Here is a 16,591-nt window from a genome sequence, read left to right on the forward strand (position 1 = left end):
TATTTTTAAAAAAATCGATTATTTTTTGCAACTTTCCGCATATTTCACAACTTCCCACAATTTCACCGCATAAAATCACATAAAAACCCCGCATGTTTAATCGCATAATCAAGGATTTTAGCCCGCATTATCAAGGATTTTAGCCCGCATAATCAAGGATTTTTGCCCGCGTTTTTCTGGAGGGTCTAGCTGTACTAACCCATCATCCAAGGTTAGTTTTCACTATAAGTACAAAATATCTTTTGAACGGACACTATAATTTACAGTTTTTTACCATGTTCAATCTGAATTTTCTTTAAAATAAAAACATCTATATTNCTCCTGGAAGTGTGAAATAAACAGAGTCCCCATTTCAGGGACACATGCTGGAGGTCTCTCTCCCGAGAGTGGACGTCCATTGCCTGTAAATAGGTCTAACATTAGGTCTGTCACTTTGGCTAACCGCACCACTGTCGGTCGTCTCCCGAGAGTGGACATCCATTGCCCCTAAATAGGGGTTTAACGTTAGTGGCAGGTTGTGTGTGAGAGAGAATAAATAAGACAGCCCAATATCTAAAATTTTTTTTATTCTTTTCCCCCGCATATTCGCATATTTAGCAACTTTCCGCATATTTCCTAACTTCCCGCAATTTCACCGCATAAAATCACATAAAACCCCGCATGTTTAATCGCATAATCAAGGATTTTAGCCCGCATTATCAAGGAATTTAGCCCGCATAATCAAGGATTTTTGCCCGCGTTTTTCTGGAGGGTCTACCTAATGCACATTTCTACAAGGTACTTATGATATTGTACTTGGGTGTTCGCAACAAAGTGGTACAGTTTGGCGAAAAAAAAAGAAAAAAAACATACAAACAAAAATAGTCAGACACAGTCACCCCACTTTGGTGTTAGAAAACAAAGGAAAAAATTGAAGTTTAGATGTTGTTCAGTATAGATATAATTAGTTTGAAGTGTGCTGAGGTAATATGCCCCCATTTAAAATACAGCCTTCTAAAAAGAAGGTCTTCAAAAAAAATGTCATCATTATCAATTCCTCAATCTCAACCCGCAAGGTGGCCGGAAATATGTACAAGACAACATCCCTGGATTCTTTTACTTTGTACATGAACATTGTAGGTTTACATCAGCCACCCAATAATTATAAACCACAGTTAAATTACTCAATCTGTAATCACTGAAATACTTTTCTAAGAAGATGCAGCTCATTATATTGTTTCAACGCAATTTTCTGATTGCATACTAATGATGGCACCTAAAAAAACTCAACTAATAGTTACGTAAAATGTGACGCATATATACAAGTAAAAGATTTAATGTAATGAGCATTTCTGTATAAAAACTACCTGTTCGGATCTGCATTACCTTTCCAAGGATTGAAAGTGGCCTGAGGTTTCTCAAGTTTGAAACCAGCTCAAACAAGCCACAGAGCTTCAAGCTGAGCACATCCATTCCAAACCCTCCCAATGACACTCTCTAGTGAACCCATCAGTGTGCTTTTCATTATTTAATAGCAAACACACTCGGATTTAACACCAATGTCCAGTTCGCAGTACAGCTTTCCAATCCCATCCAACAAACAATACCACAGGTTTAACTTGAAAATTAATATAGCAGGATGGGAACACCTTGCCCTCTTCTCCTCGTATCATCCCTGCTGTCACCGCACAAAGAAGGATTGAAATGTAGCAGATAAATGCACACCGTGGCTTTATCAGCTGCCCCTAAGCAGCTTTACTCAAAGGAAAGCTCAAACAATGTTGGGTAATCATAGCATTTTAAGAGTCAAACTACCATATTGAAACTGTCAAGAACAAGAGGTGATTTCTTAAGAGATGAAAAGCCCATGCACAATAGAAATGTAGGGTAAAGGGCTGAAGCAGCGCGGGAAAAGAGACGAGAGAAAGAGTACAATAAAGACAGCAAGACAAACACAGACAAAGAAAGACGTATGAGATCGTGCCCTTTCTTCTGTGTACATATAGCAAAACGTGCTGGAGCAGAGAAAGACCAACGCATTGAGTTAAGCCCCCGATGCTCAGGCTTGCTTTAAAGGGTGATTTGGCAGCTCGGCCTCATGTCTGTTGGCAGGCAGCAATGTATGCCCCCAAACGTCTGCTGATCGTTGAATTACGGCACAGCGTTTAAAAAAAAACTCCATTCAACCCTATTGGGTGATTTGCCGAGGTACTTGGAACACATTGGACAGGAACAAACCACTTTGCAATTACCGCTGACGTATAGCTGTCTGCTTTTAAAGGCAGGTATGCCGCTTTATTGGCACTACTAATCAAACTCACATTTAACAATCCACTTATTTTCTAATTAAAGCAGCATTCTGGAGGTAGCCAGTGTGGTCTCTACATCAGATATGTCCAGAAGAGACAGCGTCTGCTTCTTCTGAGCCTATACAGGAAGTGATTAATTTACTGTCCCATATTACTGACTACGTCAATGAAATGACTTTACCGTCAGCAGGCTGTATTTATAGTAGATGCACTGTATGGCAGAAGCAGCTCCACGGGAGTGTCTCCAACAGTCTGCCAGAATAAAAGAGGTATAATTCAGTGCCAGTATTTCCTTTTTTTTGTAGGATAGGCATTTTATTTTGTTGTCTACGGTGTCCCTCTGTTAATCGCTATAAGAGCTTTATGAAAAACCCGACAATCTTGTTGTTTTTGTTAGATGAATATTCTTGTGTGTCAGACAAATTAGGGGTTCTGCCCAAAGTTCCGATCACATGCCAGCAGAGGAGGACACCTGCCACAAACACCTCAACAATATGTAACTGAGGAATCCAGACTCAGGAGATAGGAATGAAGTGTGACTGTGACCAGACGAGAAAATAATCTACGTAATCCAGATCGAAGCCCTAAAGGCTTTTATAGATCGACGGCATAGATTTTCTCTCTGTCTCTATTTCTACCTAGCTTAGCTTTAATTCAACTCAATTAAATCAACTCGTGAGCCCAGGAGTTCGCAAAGAAAGCAATCATTCATCTTTGTGGCGAGCCACTTCATCTAAGCATATAAAAATATAAAAAAACGGTCCCTACTCTGCTCTTTCTTATTAGAACCATTAGGCCACTCAGTATAGTTTGAACCATGCTTTGTTATAATTACTGCAGTTGACATCTAACAAACAACTCTTTATGGATATCTCACTATCAATTAAACAGGTAACGTTGGTGTTTCTGGGATAGTAAGTATTATATTTCCCTTTCCACCTATAAAAAGGTAGCTTTTACATTCCAAATAGGAACTTTAAATGCTTATCTTTCAACAGGCGATTTTGAAAACAAGAAAAAAAAAGTTATCCCTGATACAGAAACATACCTTGAGGGAAATCTGTTATCTACACTGCATACCACAGCTTTAATGTGAGACAATCAACACAACAATCAACACAGGCAAAACAGCTATAAGGGATTGTCCTTGACTGACTGTCTGTGAAACCTCTCCCTCATCATGACTACATCAGGCAGCTGCTTACACGCACGCCCATTCAACAGATACATATTTCATGAGCTATGGTAAACACGCTGCTCTCACCAATGCCAATCTAGCATTGAATAATACATTCATAGTGGATCAGCTAATGAATTGAGAGCTTGCCCGAGTGAAAAGAAGAAAGCAAATAACCAATACTCAAAGTAGAAATAGAATTAATGAGCGGTTGTGAATACTCAAACACTCGATTGTGAATGCTGCTCAAAAAGCGGCATCGTTTCTGTCCCTCGGCAAACCTTTGTCTCTGGTCAAAGTTCTACGTTAATGAATGCAGGAGAGGTTCTTTTCTATGATTGTGGATTTCACAGATGTGTAAATGATGCTACATGAGATGCTGCGAGTGAAGCTTTGATCTGCTATTCCACAAGCCAGGTTCTACAACAAAAGGCGATGAAATCCAGAGCTCAGCCTTGTGTAATCTAGTAGAACCTCTCTCTATGTCTGATCCTCCTCCGCTCTGCTGGCCGTCTCGACAATCAACCCAGCTGCCCACACTTAGATGTGCACCATTGGCAAGAACATAGACCACAACTGGAACCTCCTCTTCCTGAACATATGGTGGAGAAACGTGCAATCTGTACCTGGAAAAGCCTTTTTTACTGTGAATTTGGTGCATAGATCTAAGAAGCCTCTACTAAACATCTACGAACACTCACTGTGGAGAAATATCTTTTTACATGGTCATTTTGTTAAAACATTTTATGGTTTAAAAATGCATTTGTGCCTAAATAAGCATGTCACTTTGAAATAAAACATTATAAAATGTTAATTGATTGCTTTGATCTTTTAAATAAGCCATTATGCTAATACAGAGTCAAATGAACAGAAAGACAAAAAATCCATATGACAAACTGTGTGCTTAATATGTAATTGAATTATGATGCAACTCAACTCAATGTTTCTGTAGGCTGTGTAATCCAACAACATACTCCTTGCCAGGTTCAAAACAGAGTCAGAGAACAAAGAACCAAAAACACTGAGTAAAATCCTGAGTCAGATCAATAGTTTTTGTTTCAGTTGAGGAATCGGCACCCAACTGGGATTTGTTGGCACTTGTTCTCAACATGGGGCCCAATGATGTCTTGGTATCTGTAAGGGGAACCCTGGGAAGTTGCCTTAGGTAAAACGTACAATATTTCAGGTGCCTAATTTTTTCATTGATATAAATTCCTATTCTCGCTTTTTACATCAATACATTCAATTTTTTCAACATCCTCAGAGGGCCGTACAAATTATTGACCTCTGCTTAAAAATACTAAAATCACAGCCCATTAATTTGGCCTTTCTTTCATGTTGTGCAAAGAAAAAGCAACCTCTTAATCCAGATATCTTACCATGCCTCGCGCATGCATGCGTGCACGGTTGTGGCATGACCACCACAACAGAAAGATATGGACACAAGATGTGTGCAAATGTATTTAGTTTCCTATCCATTTGGACATGATTTAAGTGGGGGGGGGACCTAACCTTCTCTAGGGGGTTCCGGGGGGCATGCTCCCCCGGCAAGATTTTTTTTTTTTTAAATGTTGAAGTTAAAAGCATCAATCTGGTGCACTTTGAGAGCAACATTAAGAGATCTATGGATACATCTCTCAACATCCATATGAAACAACTGTATGCAGATTTATTTTTCTTTATGGATATTTTACAAATCACTCCCTTTTTAAACTGTATTCTTGTTTATTAATTAACAACTTTTTTTTACCGTCATAGTATTTTATACCTGTTTATTCTCTTATTTTTGTATAACTATAATGATTATATAAAGATGTGCCTTTACCTCACTGGTTGTAGAAAAAGTTTCTTATATTCGTTAGCATAGCTAGCTAACCAGATGCTAATAACAACAAAGTTATTGACTGTATGACAGATGAACAGATCGCCACTGGGCTTTCAACTAAAGACACAGCCCCAAAAACTGCGGCATGTTTACGGCTCCTTATCTGAAGTGCCGGAGCGACGTTCTGGTGCTCTCCGTCAGCACTACACCTTTCTATTTGCGTGTGTTTATAAATTACCTCGAGGACCGTACCAAATGGTTTCGCGGTCCGTAGTACCCCCTTTGGTGGGATGTAGTGTATAGCTTCTAATTGTTAATGTGACAGACTAGGACATGTTTTAATGTTTGTTGATTGTTGTGTGTACTTACCCAGGGAGTACAGATGTAAATGAGCTTTTAGCTATAATGTGGCATATAGCATCTCTTCTCTTTTTGAGATTAATGTGTTTTTTATGCATGGTCTTTGTTCAAGATATACTGTATAATACTATTAGTGATCATCTTAAAGACTTTGATAGTGATATCATCTTAAAACATAAAAAATTGCTTGTTTTTTTGTTTTTTGCACAATGATGAACCATCAACAGTATTTTATCAGCTCAGCTTGCTTCAACCTCAACAGATGGGGTACTTAAAAAAAGGGTACCATATGCGTCATTTGTCTACTATAGTAAGCTACTTCTCAAATTAAGTCTGAACAAGAATTATGAATACAACAAAAAATAAAGAATTGGGATAAGAAAATAAAAATGAATGAAAAATTAAACTTACTAAAAAGTAAGTACTAAAGTAAGCTACTGTACTAAAGTAAGCTACTGTGATACTCCAATAAATACCAATGCAACCAAGGTAGTTGTAAAATTGTTAAATAAGTACCTCTAAAAAAATGCAATGTATATTGTGTCAAATAACAGGTAATTAATACTAAGACAATAATATGATACTCAGCTTTTTGGATTGTCAGCTAAGCATCCTAGCGATATGTTTTTCAAGTTGTAAAGTTAACTCACTGTATGCTCTACTGAGTATCCTTGCCTGATAACACACAGTTCTTTCCACGGAGTATGAGCAGCAGAGTTGCTGCTTTAATCTCATCTAACCTTACAGAACCAGTAGACGAACTTCCAAAAGAAAGGTGGCAGAGAGGTGTATTTCGGGGACTGAACCTTTCATTCGTCTACACCCACCCTTGTCAAGTCTCAAGTAACCCTATTGAGAGGGGCATACATTAGAGGTGAGAAGAGGAGGTTGCGTGTCCATCAGCTGCTCGAACACCTTCATTAAGGCGGGAGAAAATGAAAACCTACACATGTACAGTGGTGGCTCTCAAAGGAAAAGCCAGGGCAGTTCAGACAAAAGAACAGGAACTGTGGTCAGTGAGCAAAGCGAACGTGTGGACTAACTGTACTCTAGGTGTCAGCCGAAATTAATTAACTGAGTCAAAGAAAAATGTCAGTCAAATCGTGCATCACGCTGTGAGAAATACTTTCCCCTGCCGGGATATACTGCTCGCCATTGAATGTACCTGCTGCCACTACCATAAAATATTAATATTCCAAATATGGCAGCTATATAGTGAATTTCTGTTTGTATCACCTACATAACAGCTTATTGGAAGGATACCATTAGGCAAATGAATCAGAATCAGCTTTCTTGCCAAGTAGGTTTATTATTTTACTCACTTTGCCCTGAAATCTATGACAGCTAATTCTACCATTCAGTTTGAGAGGATCGACACTCATCCAAGAGGGCTCGGAGGGACGAGGGGAGGGGGGGGGGCTTCAGCAATCATTCACTGGTCACTAAGCATATAGTAGTATTTAGACAGCTTTAGCATAATGCCACAGCTTAATGCGTGTTGGCTAATTTGCCAACAGGCTTGATGTGAACAATCTCTCGGCATGTTCTGGTTGGGCGCATGGCCTGATGGGATGGCACACCATTAGCCCAGTCAGACTGCAGGGCCCCGCTGTTAACATTACAATGTGCACTGAAGCATAACAAAGTGAAGGAGGGCTTCATCTTGCCATATTGGTGAGCTCTCCCAGCAGGGTATGGTCAATGTGATGATAACACAGATACAAAGCAATGCATATTAGTGAAAGAAAATGCCTTCCAATTAGAGGTATGGGGTATTAGTATTTTCACAACACCCCTATTATATGTTCAGATCCTCTATCGGGGTTGGTAATCACTTGTCTCAAACAGTTTAATTACAGCTTGGCAATGACTACTTAACGTGATTAGATGTTATACCTTATTGTTGCGTGTGGCATATTACATCAATTATATTAAGAGTTATTATTTTCATGAGGGTGCAGTGCTTGCATGTGATGCAAGTGCAGTGAGGGCTGAGTGACAGGGACTTCTTAAAGACTTAATTTTACAAATAAAGTAATCAATATAAGCTAGTGCAAATCACGTCTCACCACACAGTGAGCTGTAAGGTCTTTTGCATAATTGCAATAAAAAAGTGTATTGGCCTGACTGATTGAATTCAGTCTTGGTAATTGCAGCATAAACAATGTAGTTGACTGTCAGCGCTCCTGTGCCACTACGCTGTCAACAATCCACATATTTTTCTAGTGTCTACTAGCATATCATGCAGATCCACAGCCTGCCGTGTAATGAGTATAATTACATGGTGTTACCTGTGGGGTACACACTTACGCTCTCACACACACATGTGGAACACAACACATATATTTCCATCTCTATGACCTGTCAATCGAAATCAGCCTCGATGGGAAAGGCGCCCGGCTTCTCCATGCCTCTCAAGTCTCCCCCACTTCACGGAAATCAACCTTTTTCCCTCCTCCAAAATGAAAAAAACTCCAACATTAAACCTGCATAATTCCTAATAGCCACCTAAATCCCAGTTGATGCTGCTGTCCATCAATACGACCACCCATACTCTCTGCCTAACCCCCACCCTTTGATCGACGTTAACTCTGCAGCTGCCCGCCATTCTCCTCCCTCCATTCTCGATCTTTCTTTTTCTCGCCCCAGTTACTATTCAGTAGAACCTCCGAATACTTCCAGGTCAAGTCAATATCTATCTCTCGTCTCCCTTGTGCCACCCATATCCAGTACACTGCTTTTATCCCTCACGGTTGTGTCTCGCGCACATCTAAGGCAAATCAGAGTTGTAAATAGAGAGGAGCTTAAATGACAACAGCCTTGCTTTTCTGGGGATTTAGGGAGTGGGGGAAAAAAAGGAGCTAATTTGTGAGAAAGACTGCTGGCGAAGATAAAATGTTAGTCTTTGGATCTAAATTCCACATGAATGCCTTTCCCTTTAGTGTGCATTATGATGGCAATGGACCATATCATAGTATTTGTTTTGCTTTAGAGCTGTCCCCCGTGATTTATGTTCCCCGAGTGCACATTTTTCATGTCACTATACAAGCAATGTTTCTGTCATGGAGAACGAAGGGGGTATTCAGGGGCTGATTATGAGAGATGTGTGTACACGTGCGCCTGTGTGTATGTGTGGGTCTGTGGTGAGGCACTTTTGGCAGTGCCAGTGTGTGACCGCAGGCCCCCCTGGCTAGGGAGCAGCGCCTGGAAAGGTTACCCAGCAGTGTGGCTTTTGTATGGTAATGTGACCTCCAGCTCCCTAAGGATTCCCAACACCTGCCTGGCACCCCCCACCCACGTCACATCCCCAACATGTTAACTGTTCTCCCTGATAGGAACACAACCGCTGTTCTGCTATGGCTCTGTGATGTTATTACTTATCAAATATTAAAGCTACGGCCTTAAAGTCTTGCATAGGGACGACATTTTGTAGGCCGAACTGGAAGTTAGCATCGCAATGGCTCCCTCAAAAAGAAACCAGTGGAATGTTTCCATTAGATTTTGGAATAATGGAAAATAATAATTATTACTTAGATTTATATAGTGCCTTTCATATACCCAAGGCCACTTTTACAAAATGCATTTGGCAAACATACGCTTATGATAATTACATATTTTGTTTTACAAAAACATTTCTACATATCAGTGGCGAACCGTGTCTATCACAACTGGACCTTCTGTAGACACACACACCCCCCCCGCCGCCACCGCCGCCTCCGCGGTACTATAATGTCAGTCTTGTCACTGAATTGTTGTCTGGAAAAGGGTACTCACAACAATTTCGCAACAACTTCATCTTCACCTGTTGCACTTGTCATTTCAACGTTAAAAACAATAAAACGGCATGAATTGCTTCGTCGCATTCATCGATATCCTCTGTCTCGAGCCAGTGAACTACCGGGCCTTCTAGAGTACCCTGGAACCGAGGGAAACTGAAAGAATACGCACATTGGCTACAAATCAATATATGATTGGTTGATCAAACTGTCAGTCCAAACGAACGCTCTCATTCAGGCATTCTATCAAGGATCTAGAATACCTTGGTTGAAGGATATTCTACCCAGAGACCCAGAACAAGATCTGATTGGTTGCTTTCTTTTCTAACACAAAACCACTGAAATGCGTAGTGCATGGTCCGAGGAGGACAAACAAATCAACGTAACACTGTAATATTACAGATCAACAACACAGATACCATTCTCATTTATTCATTTTATATACATTTTATTTATATAATTAAATCGATTTTTTGTTTGTTTGATCTGAGTGTTCGGGGGTATTCTCGGAATACCTTGAAGGGCCTGACGGTTCGCCACTGCTACATAACACTACTTTTAGGATTTTTGAAGCATGAATGCAATCGTCTGATGTAAAAAATTAACCTTAGACTAATACATGAAAAATACATTATGGTCGGCTGCAAGTCACTACCGCTTAGTTAAAGACGGCCAATGTTGGGTGTGATGACGTTTAATATTCTCATTCCGCCATGACACAAATAAAGTTTCAGAAAATTCACCTGTGGGGTATTTACTTACATATTTTATTTCGTAAACAAAATGTTAAAATCTCTCTCAGCTTATGTTGACAAAATACCTTTATTCAGGCATCCAACCTTAAACGTCCAAAAAAGCAGTCATGGTAAAATGCTAACTTTTTTTCTGGGTTTGAAGACTCATTCCTGCATCACTCTATGGTTATGTTTGCTAAATGGCCTATACTGCAATATAATAAGGACTTATTTGTATACGATGTACGTTCAATGACTGAGGTTTACCATTTAAATGGACGTGTATTGTACCACCTGCTATAACATTATTATTAGAGTTAGCATGAACTTGATGCTTCAGGTTTGAAGTAAAACTATGAATCGCTATGCACACAGCAAGGCCTACACCTCCCCTTCCTAAACCTAAAGACAACTAGCTGAGCATAGAGAGAGGGGCTCTAAAGCAATTATAGCAAATTAAATGAATGCCCCCAAGTTAAATAGTGTTAATAGTGTTCGGGGAGACACATTTGAGATGCAACTCACAGTGTGGTGGCAAGATCTACTTGGATTGCAGGGTAGCAAACAGTAGCTTTAATTATATTGAAACCCTTTTAACGCAGAATCAATTCATAGCGTGCTGTGACAGGTTGTTCGCTTTGGAAATGGACTGAGAAGCAGTGTGCATCAAACTCATTTTTTGGTGACACCAAAGTTGTCTTATGTTATAGTGAATAAACTCAGAGATGAATAAGTGATATGTGAGAATTGTTTTTTTGCGCTGGATATAATGGAAAACAATGAAACAACTGGCAACTAGTGACACCTTCAGAGTTCTGCTCCGTGATTCAGGATGACAGTGATGAAAATGAAGAATAACATACGCTGTCAGGCATGAGATGATAAAAAGATGTATCATCCAAAAGATGAAAAACCTTGCACACCGGTTACAGTGCTGCATGTACAAGGCATGTCAGTAGCTCTTTCTATGATGGCCATGTGTTAAATGCTTTCTAAAGATACGTACAATGTGTCTTAATTGGGTTACATTCATAATACTTAATAATCATAAACATAACATATTACAAAGCATTTTATAATGACTTTAAATGTAACATAAGAAAATAAGTATTCCCAGTTTTTTCAAGGATCACTCCTTTAATTGAACCATATCATTTGTTCAATGCTTTAACCATTAACGATCATTTGTATTGTAATCTGCACATATTAAACATTACAAGATGGTAATAAGTCACGATGCATTGTAGTCGTTTGCTTTAAATAAAGTTGAAAATACCAATACATGTCAGTGAGTGTTCAGCTATTATAAAGTAGCATTATGATATTTGACCTTCTGTATTTATAACATGCTTGATAATGTGTTTTAAAGCATTACAAATATGTTAAAATGCTTGTAACTATAATCGTAAAGTGCCATATGCAGATTATAACACACCATTAGTATGTTTACATTTCATTATAGAAATGTGAATCATAGAAAGTCTATATATTGTAAAAATGTTATGATGGACTGTAAAAAACACAGCCTAGATATATATATTTGGGCTTATTGTACAGTATTTAAGACCAACATCAGACATGAATTGAGAATACCCATTATACCTTTCAAACTGAGTCACCCACTGTGGGTCGTGTCCTCTCTCTGATACCAGTAGATCCTAACAAAAGTCCACTCTATCCTTCCGTTGAAGGTTACAGAGCTGCTACCCCCGGGCTGGTGCCTACACTTGCATAAGTTGCCCCAGCATCGACCTCTATGCCTGGAGGCGGCCCACCTACTGAATTCATTTCTCCATCTTCCTCCTGCCTAGCAGCATCACTAACCTGCCCCTCTCAATGCACTCATTCTGGACTCAAATACATATTAGTGTTATTCCTGGCTGCGGTATTCCCCTCATTAAATGCATACTTAGCTATTGTCATGAAATATGACTTGAAGCCAGAACTATACTATATATATATGCGTCATGTAGAAACCCATTCCCCCTACAACACTTTGGTCTATTTATTTATCCATTAAAAAACTTAATTATGAATGAATGTCACATTGAATAATTCATGTGCACCCTGGTGCGGTGAATAAATAGCTAGTACACCTTTGCTTCCTCCCCTTCAGTCTTCCTTCAACCCTTTTAGTAGCGCCATTCACTACTGTAGGTTATTGGTGTTTCTCCCTCTCAGGAGGGTTCCTCGCACACTTAGTCCTTATTAAAATCCCCATGGCATATAAACACACACACACACACAGTGACAAATGCACACACTCGGAAATACACACACAGGCCAAGGAGCGTCTGCTGGAACAAAACATTTATTAAAGCTCCTGTGAAGGTCCTGGCAGTCAGCCAGGGGAAGACATGACTTTGGATCCATTCATGTCCACATCAGCACAGTAAAATGTTTCTAGGTGTTGATCCATGACAGCCATTATTGCTGCAATCCAGTTTTATCACTGTCAAATTCTACAAAAGGGAAAATAAGCCCTTTTTTCCCCAATGCATTCTAACAGATTGTCAATACGGTTCAACCAATAAACAAGGGAGTTTATTTGGTTATCAAGACATGTTTTAAATGGGGAGGGGAGAAACTGAGCCATTGTTCTCTTATCTCCACGGGGCCACAACCTCCCTGAAATTGAATAATGGAAAAATGTAACCTTCAAATAGACCTTATCCAAAACACATTAGAAAATTAGTTTTGGATCGACAATGTTTGGACAAAAAGTGAACAAGAAGTTTTCCCACATATACAAAAAAACAAGGATTTGGTGTTAATATTACTTGCCGTTTGGCTAAAGGACTGCAAATAAAAGAGCTTGGCCAATGTTAACACTTTTTTAAAGGCGTATCAATGTTAAATCATGGCTGCAGCTTTGAAGAACTTCCCTTAACTCAAGGATTAGAGGAGTTTAGGAGTGGATCCACTGAGACAAATACAAAGAAGGAGAGGGATAAAGCAAAGAGGAAGTGAGACACACGAGTAAGGCAAGAGCTTCACTGCTAGGCAATAATTAGTATTAATATCACCATTTATCACCATCCACAGTAATTGTATTATGTTCATATGATCATGCATTAAGATGCTATTTCCAATGGAATTGTGTTATAAACTGACAAGACAAGTGTGTCTAATGTAGCAAACATATTTCATATTTCATATGAGGCTTTTTAATCCTTTGCTATGTTAGAACATACTATTGTAACATAGATTTAAACTTTGTTACTCAGCCTTACAGCCTTCTTAAAATGTTATTGGAAACACACACATTTGAAGGGGTGCGTGAGAAAGGCTTCAACAAACTATTTCTACTGTATAATGAAGAAACCACAACTTTTTCAATAATCTGCATTATTTAAAACTTGGAAATAATAAGACTCAATGCCAGCTCAGGTGTTTAAAGCTGTATGAAAACTGGTCTGGCTTGCCTAATCTTTTACACACAAAGACGAGACGCCACAGGAATTTAGAAATGACTTGGTGCCTTTGCCAACAACACACACTTAAAACAAATTCACCTTAATAGGTAAACAAACTAATATTTAAAGAGCACTTACAACCAGTCCTATTAAACCAACCATCACCAGTTTGTGTAGCTATCTGCACTTGAAGAGGTACAACCTTCCTCAGTGCCCACATGCCAAGCACAAAAAGTGCGAAGTGGTCTGAAATGTGCTGTGTCATCAGCATACATTATTACCATGGGTGACATCAGGTACTACCATCAATTTATCCCTCATTCACTGACAGGCATATGTCATATTTAATTCAAAATTGCAGAGAGGGAGTGCTTGTGCAGCCCTGGGGTGCAGTAATCATTAAGGGGCATGAAACTATACAATCCCTAATTTACAACATCTTCATCACCCTCTTTTCTGCGTAGAGGGAATGATCTACAACAAGGTGGTCTGTTTCAGCGGTCAGAGGAGGTCTAATGCATTTGGTAGAGGCTGATAACAGTGCTTCACTCTCACACCGTGCACTCGGAGGGGAATTACAGGGCTGCAGAGAGGAGAATGTCTGAGTGCTTTAGTTAAAACCAGGGGTAAATGCTATCTCGTGCTTACATACTCCCTGATCCATGCACACTGAGGCTGCCTGATCGTTTCACAGCTCGGCCCATTTACATTTTCACTTGACACGGTCGCTCATACTGTACATTCTGCTTTACTGAAATCGATTGCACAGCCGAAGGCCTCTGCTTTTTCCCCCTACAGAGCACTGGTCTCCAGCCAAGCCTTACCTGGATTGAGAGATATGAGGATGAAAGGATTTGTTGCACTGAGACCATAGCCATCGGGAAAAGATTTTAGCACAGAGTTGAACATGTTCACGTAACGCTTTACAGGAGATGGAACCTCTCTAGGGAGGAGGAGCAAGGAAGCAAATAATGCGCTAGTATCTATTAGCTTTTAGGTAACTGCTGGCTGCCATCTGAGAGGCTGTAAGAGCGCTCAACGGCTGATCTATCAGTCAAACATAAGGGGCCTTCCACACAGCTCTCTCGCTCCCTATTGCTCTACCCAAATCATGTCTGATTTCTCCTCATTAGGAGCTCCATCCTTTAAAAAAATGCCTACGCAGCGAGTCCAACGCTAGACTCACAAAGCACGTGCTGACCGGTCAGCGCGTCACTTTCTTGCCCCCTTCCACCAAACTGAGGCTCGGTGCGTCAGTCTGGCACAGCCTCGGCAAACCACTGTTCATCGCCCTCACAGTGAAGGCTAAATATGAACACACATATGAATATATGAATAACTGAACAAGTGGTTATTGTTATTCACCTGCACGCACTCTGCCGAGCCTGCAAAGTCTTTTGTTTGGAGCCTGCAGTTCTGCTGAGCACGGGCTTTCTGACAGAACGTCTGAAGTGGGGCAGAGGGGAGCGGGAGCACAGGTGTTACTGAGCGCCTCTTTTTACAGAGAGAGAATGACCTGTGTCTGCGAGTGCCCCCTCTGTCTGTCTTCAGAGCTTCCTGCTATGCCCCCCGCGCCCTCTTTCTTCAGTGGCTACCATGCTGGCATAAAGAGCTGCCATTTGCCCAGATGGTGGACAGCAGGGGCCCCCCCTCCACACTTCCTATGTCAGTGAAGTGCTGCCCCCCTGAGTGTGTCTGAAATGCAGCTTTGGCCCATATGCCCAAGTGAAAAAAAAGGACTAGAGCGGAGAAATGGTCTTCTGTATTGCTTGAGACAACTATAGACAGCCATAAAAACATCTGACCTTCTTGCAGCTTTCTTATTGTAGCCCTGTGTTTTCTCCAAGCAATTTGATCTCAAGAGCATCCGTTGTGGATGCTCTTGAGATCAAATTGTTTGGAGAAAACACAAGGCTGGCAGTAACTGATTAGAAGGATTCACAACAAGCTACTTCAGCAGAAATCCTGAGAATGTGCATCCATCCACACACACTGCTGACATGGGGAAAGTGGTATGAATGTATCATAAAAACATGTTAATGATTCATCGAGCAAACTGAAGGAAGAGATGCTCCTAAATCATGTAACATGTTTTATTTTTCTCTCTTATCTGCTTTATATGCCAACCATAGGCGGCGCGTGAAATTCAGGTTTGGGAAGGCTAAATAACTTTTTTTTATCTGACGCTGCCCGCCTCCGGCGTCTATAGAAAAGAGATCAACTCAGTGAAAGCACCGCCTGCTGGCCGATCAGAGCTCAGTGTGCCGAGTTTAAATCTATCAAGTCATATTACAGGATAAAGGAAATACAGTTTGAACTGCCGTATGCAGAGAAGACGCCGACGTGTCGTACTTATCATTCATATCACACTGATATCACATCATCAATCAGATCATCGATCATATAATATCACAATATTTCCTTATCTGAGTCAGCTTCTCGAGCCGTATCTGGCCGTGCAACACTTAGTTACATTGTCACATATACTGTATGCAGACGTATTATTTTAAGCAACACATTAAGTTGACGAAACACTCGTTTGATAACCATGCTTCTGTTGGTGTGGTTTATTTTTTTGTGTTTTGTGGTGGTGTGCATATATCTCAAATGTAATTAAAGTCAGATCCCCTGCTGGTGGTGTGCATTTTGGTTTTTTTTGTTTTGTGGTTGGTGGGGGAGGAGTTTGGTTGTTTTTTTAGGGAGGCGGAGTCTAGATGGGGCAGTATCATAAAACCTGTGTAGCGCTTTCAAGACACAGGGTTATGTCTTTGTGTGAGCTGCATCGGTGCAGTATGTTTCTGTATTGGCGTGTCTGCCTTGTGCAGCGGCGGAGACTATGTGGCTTTGTAGTGCGGGTGAGCTGGATGTGATAGGTGGTGTTTTATGGACGTTCACGATGTTTAAAGTTCTCATTGTCCTAATATTTAAGGTAGTGCGTGTGTTATTAATGAAGTTGACGCTGCGCTGTCAAGTACATCTTGTCCCCTGGTTTGTGATTGGTCAAGATGTAGCTAG

This window comes from Notothenia coriiceps, unplaced genomic scaffold (genome assembly GCF_000735185.1).
Source record: "Notothenia coriiceps isolate Sejong01 unplaced genomic scaffold, NC01 NC01_scaffold00004101, whole genome shotgun sequence".
In the NCBI taxonomy this organism is placed as follows: domain Eukaryota; kingdom Metazoa; phylum Chordata; class Actinopteri; order Perciformes; family Nototheniidae; genus Notothenia; species Notothenia coriiceps.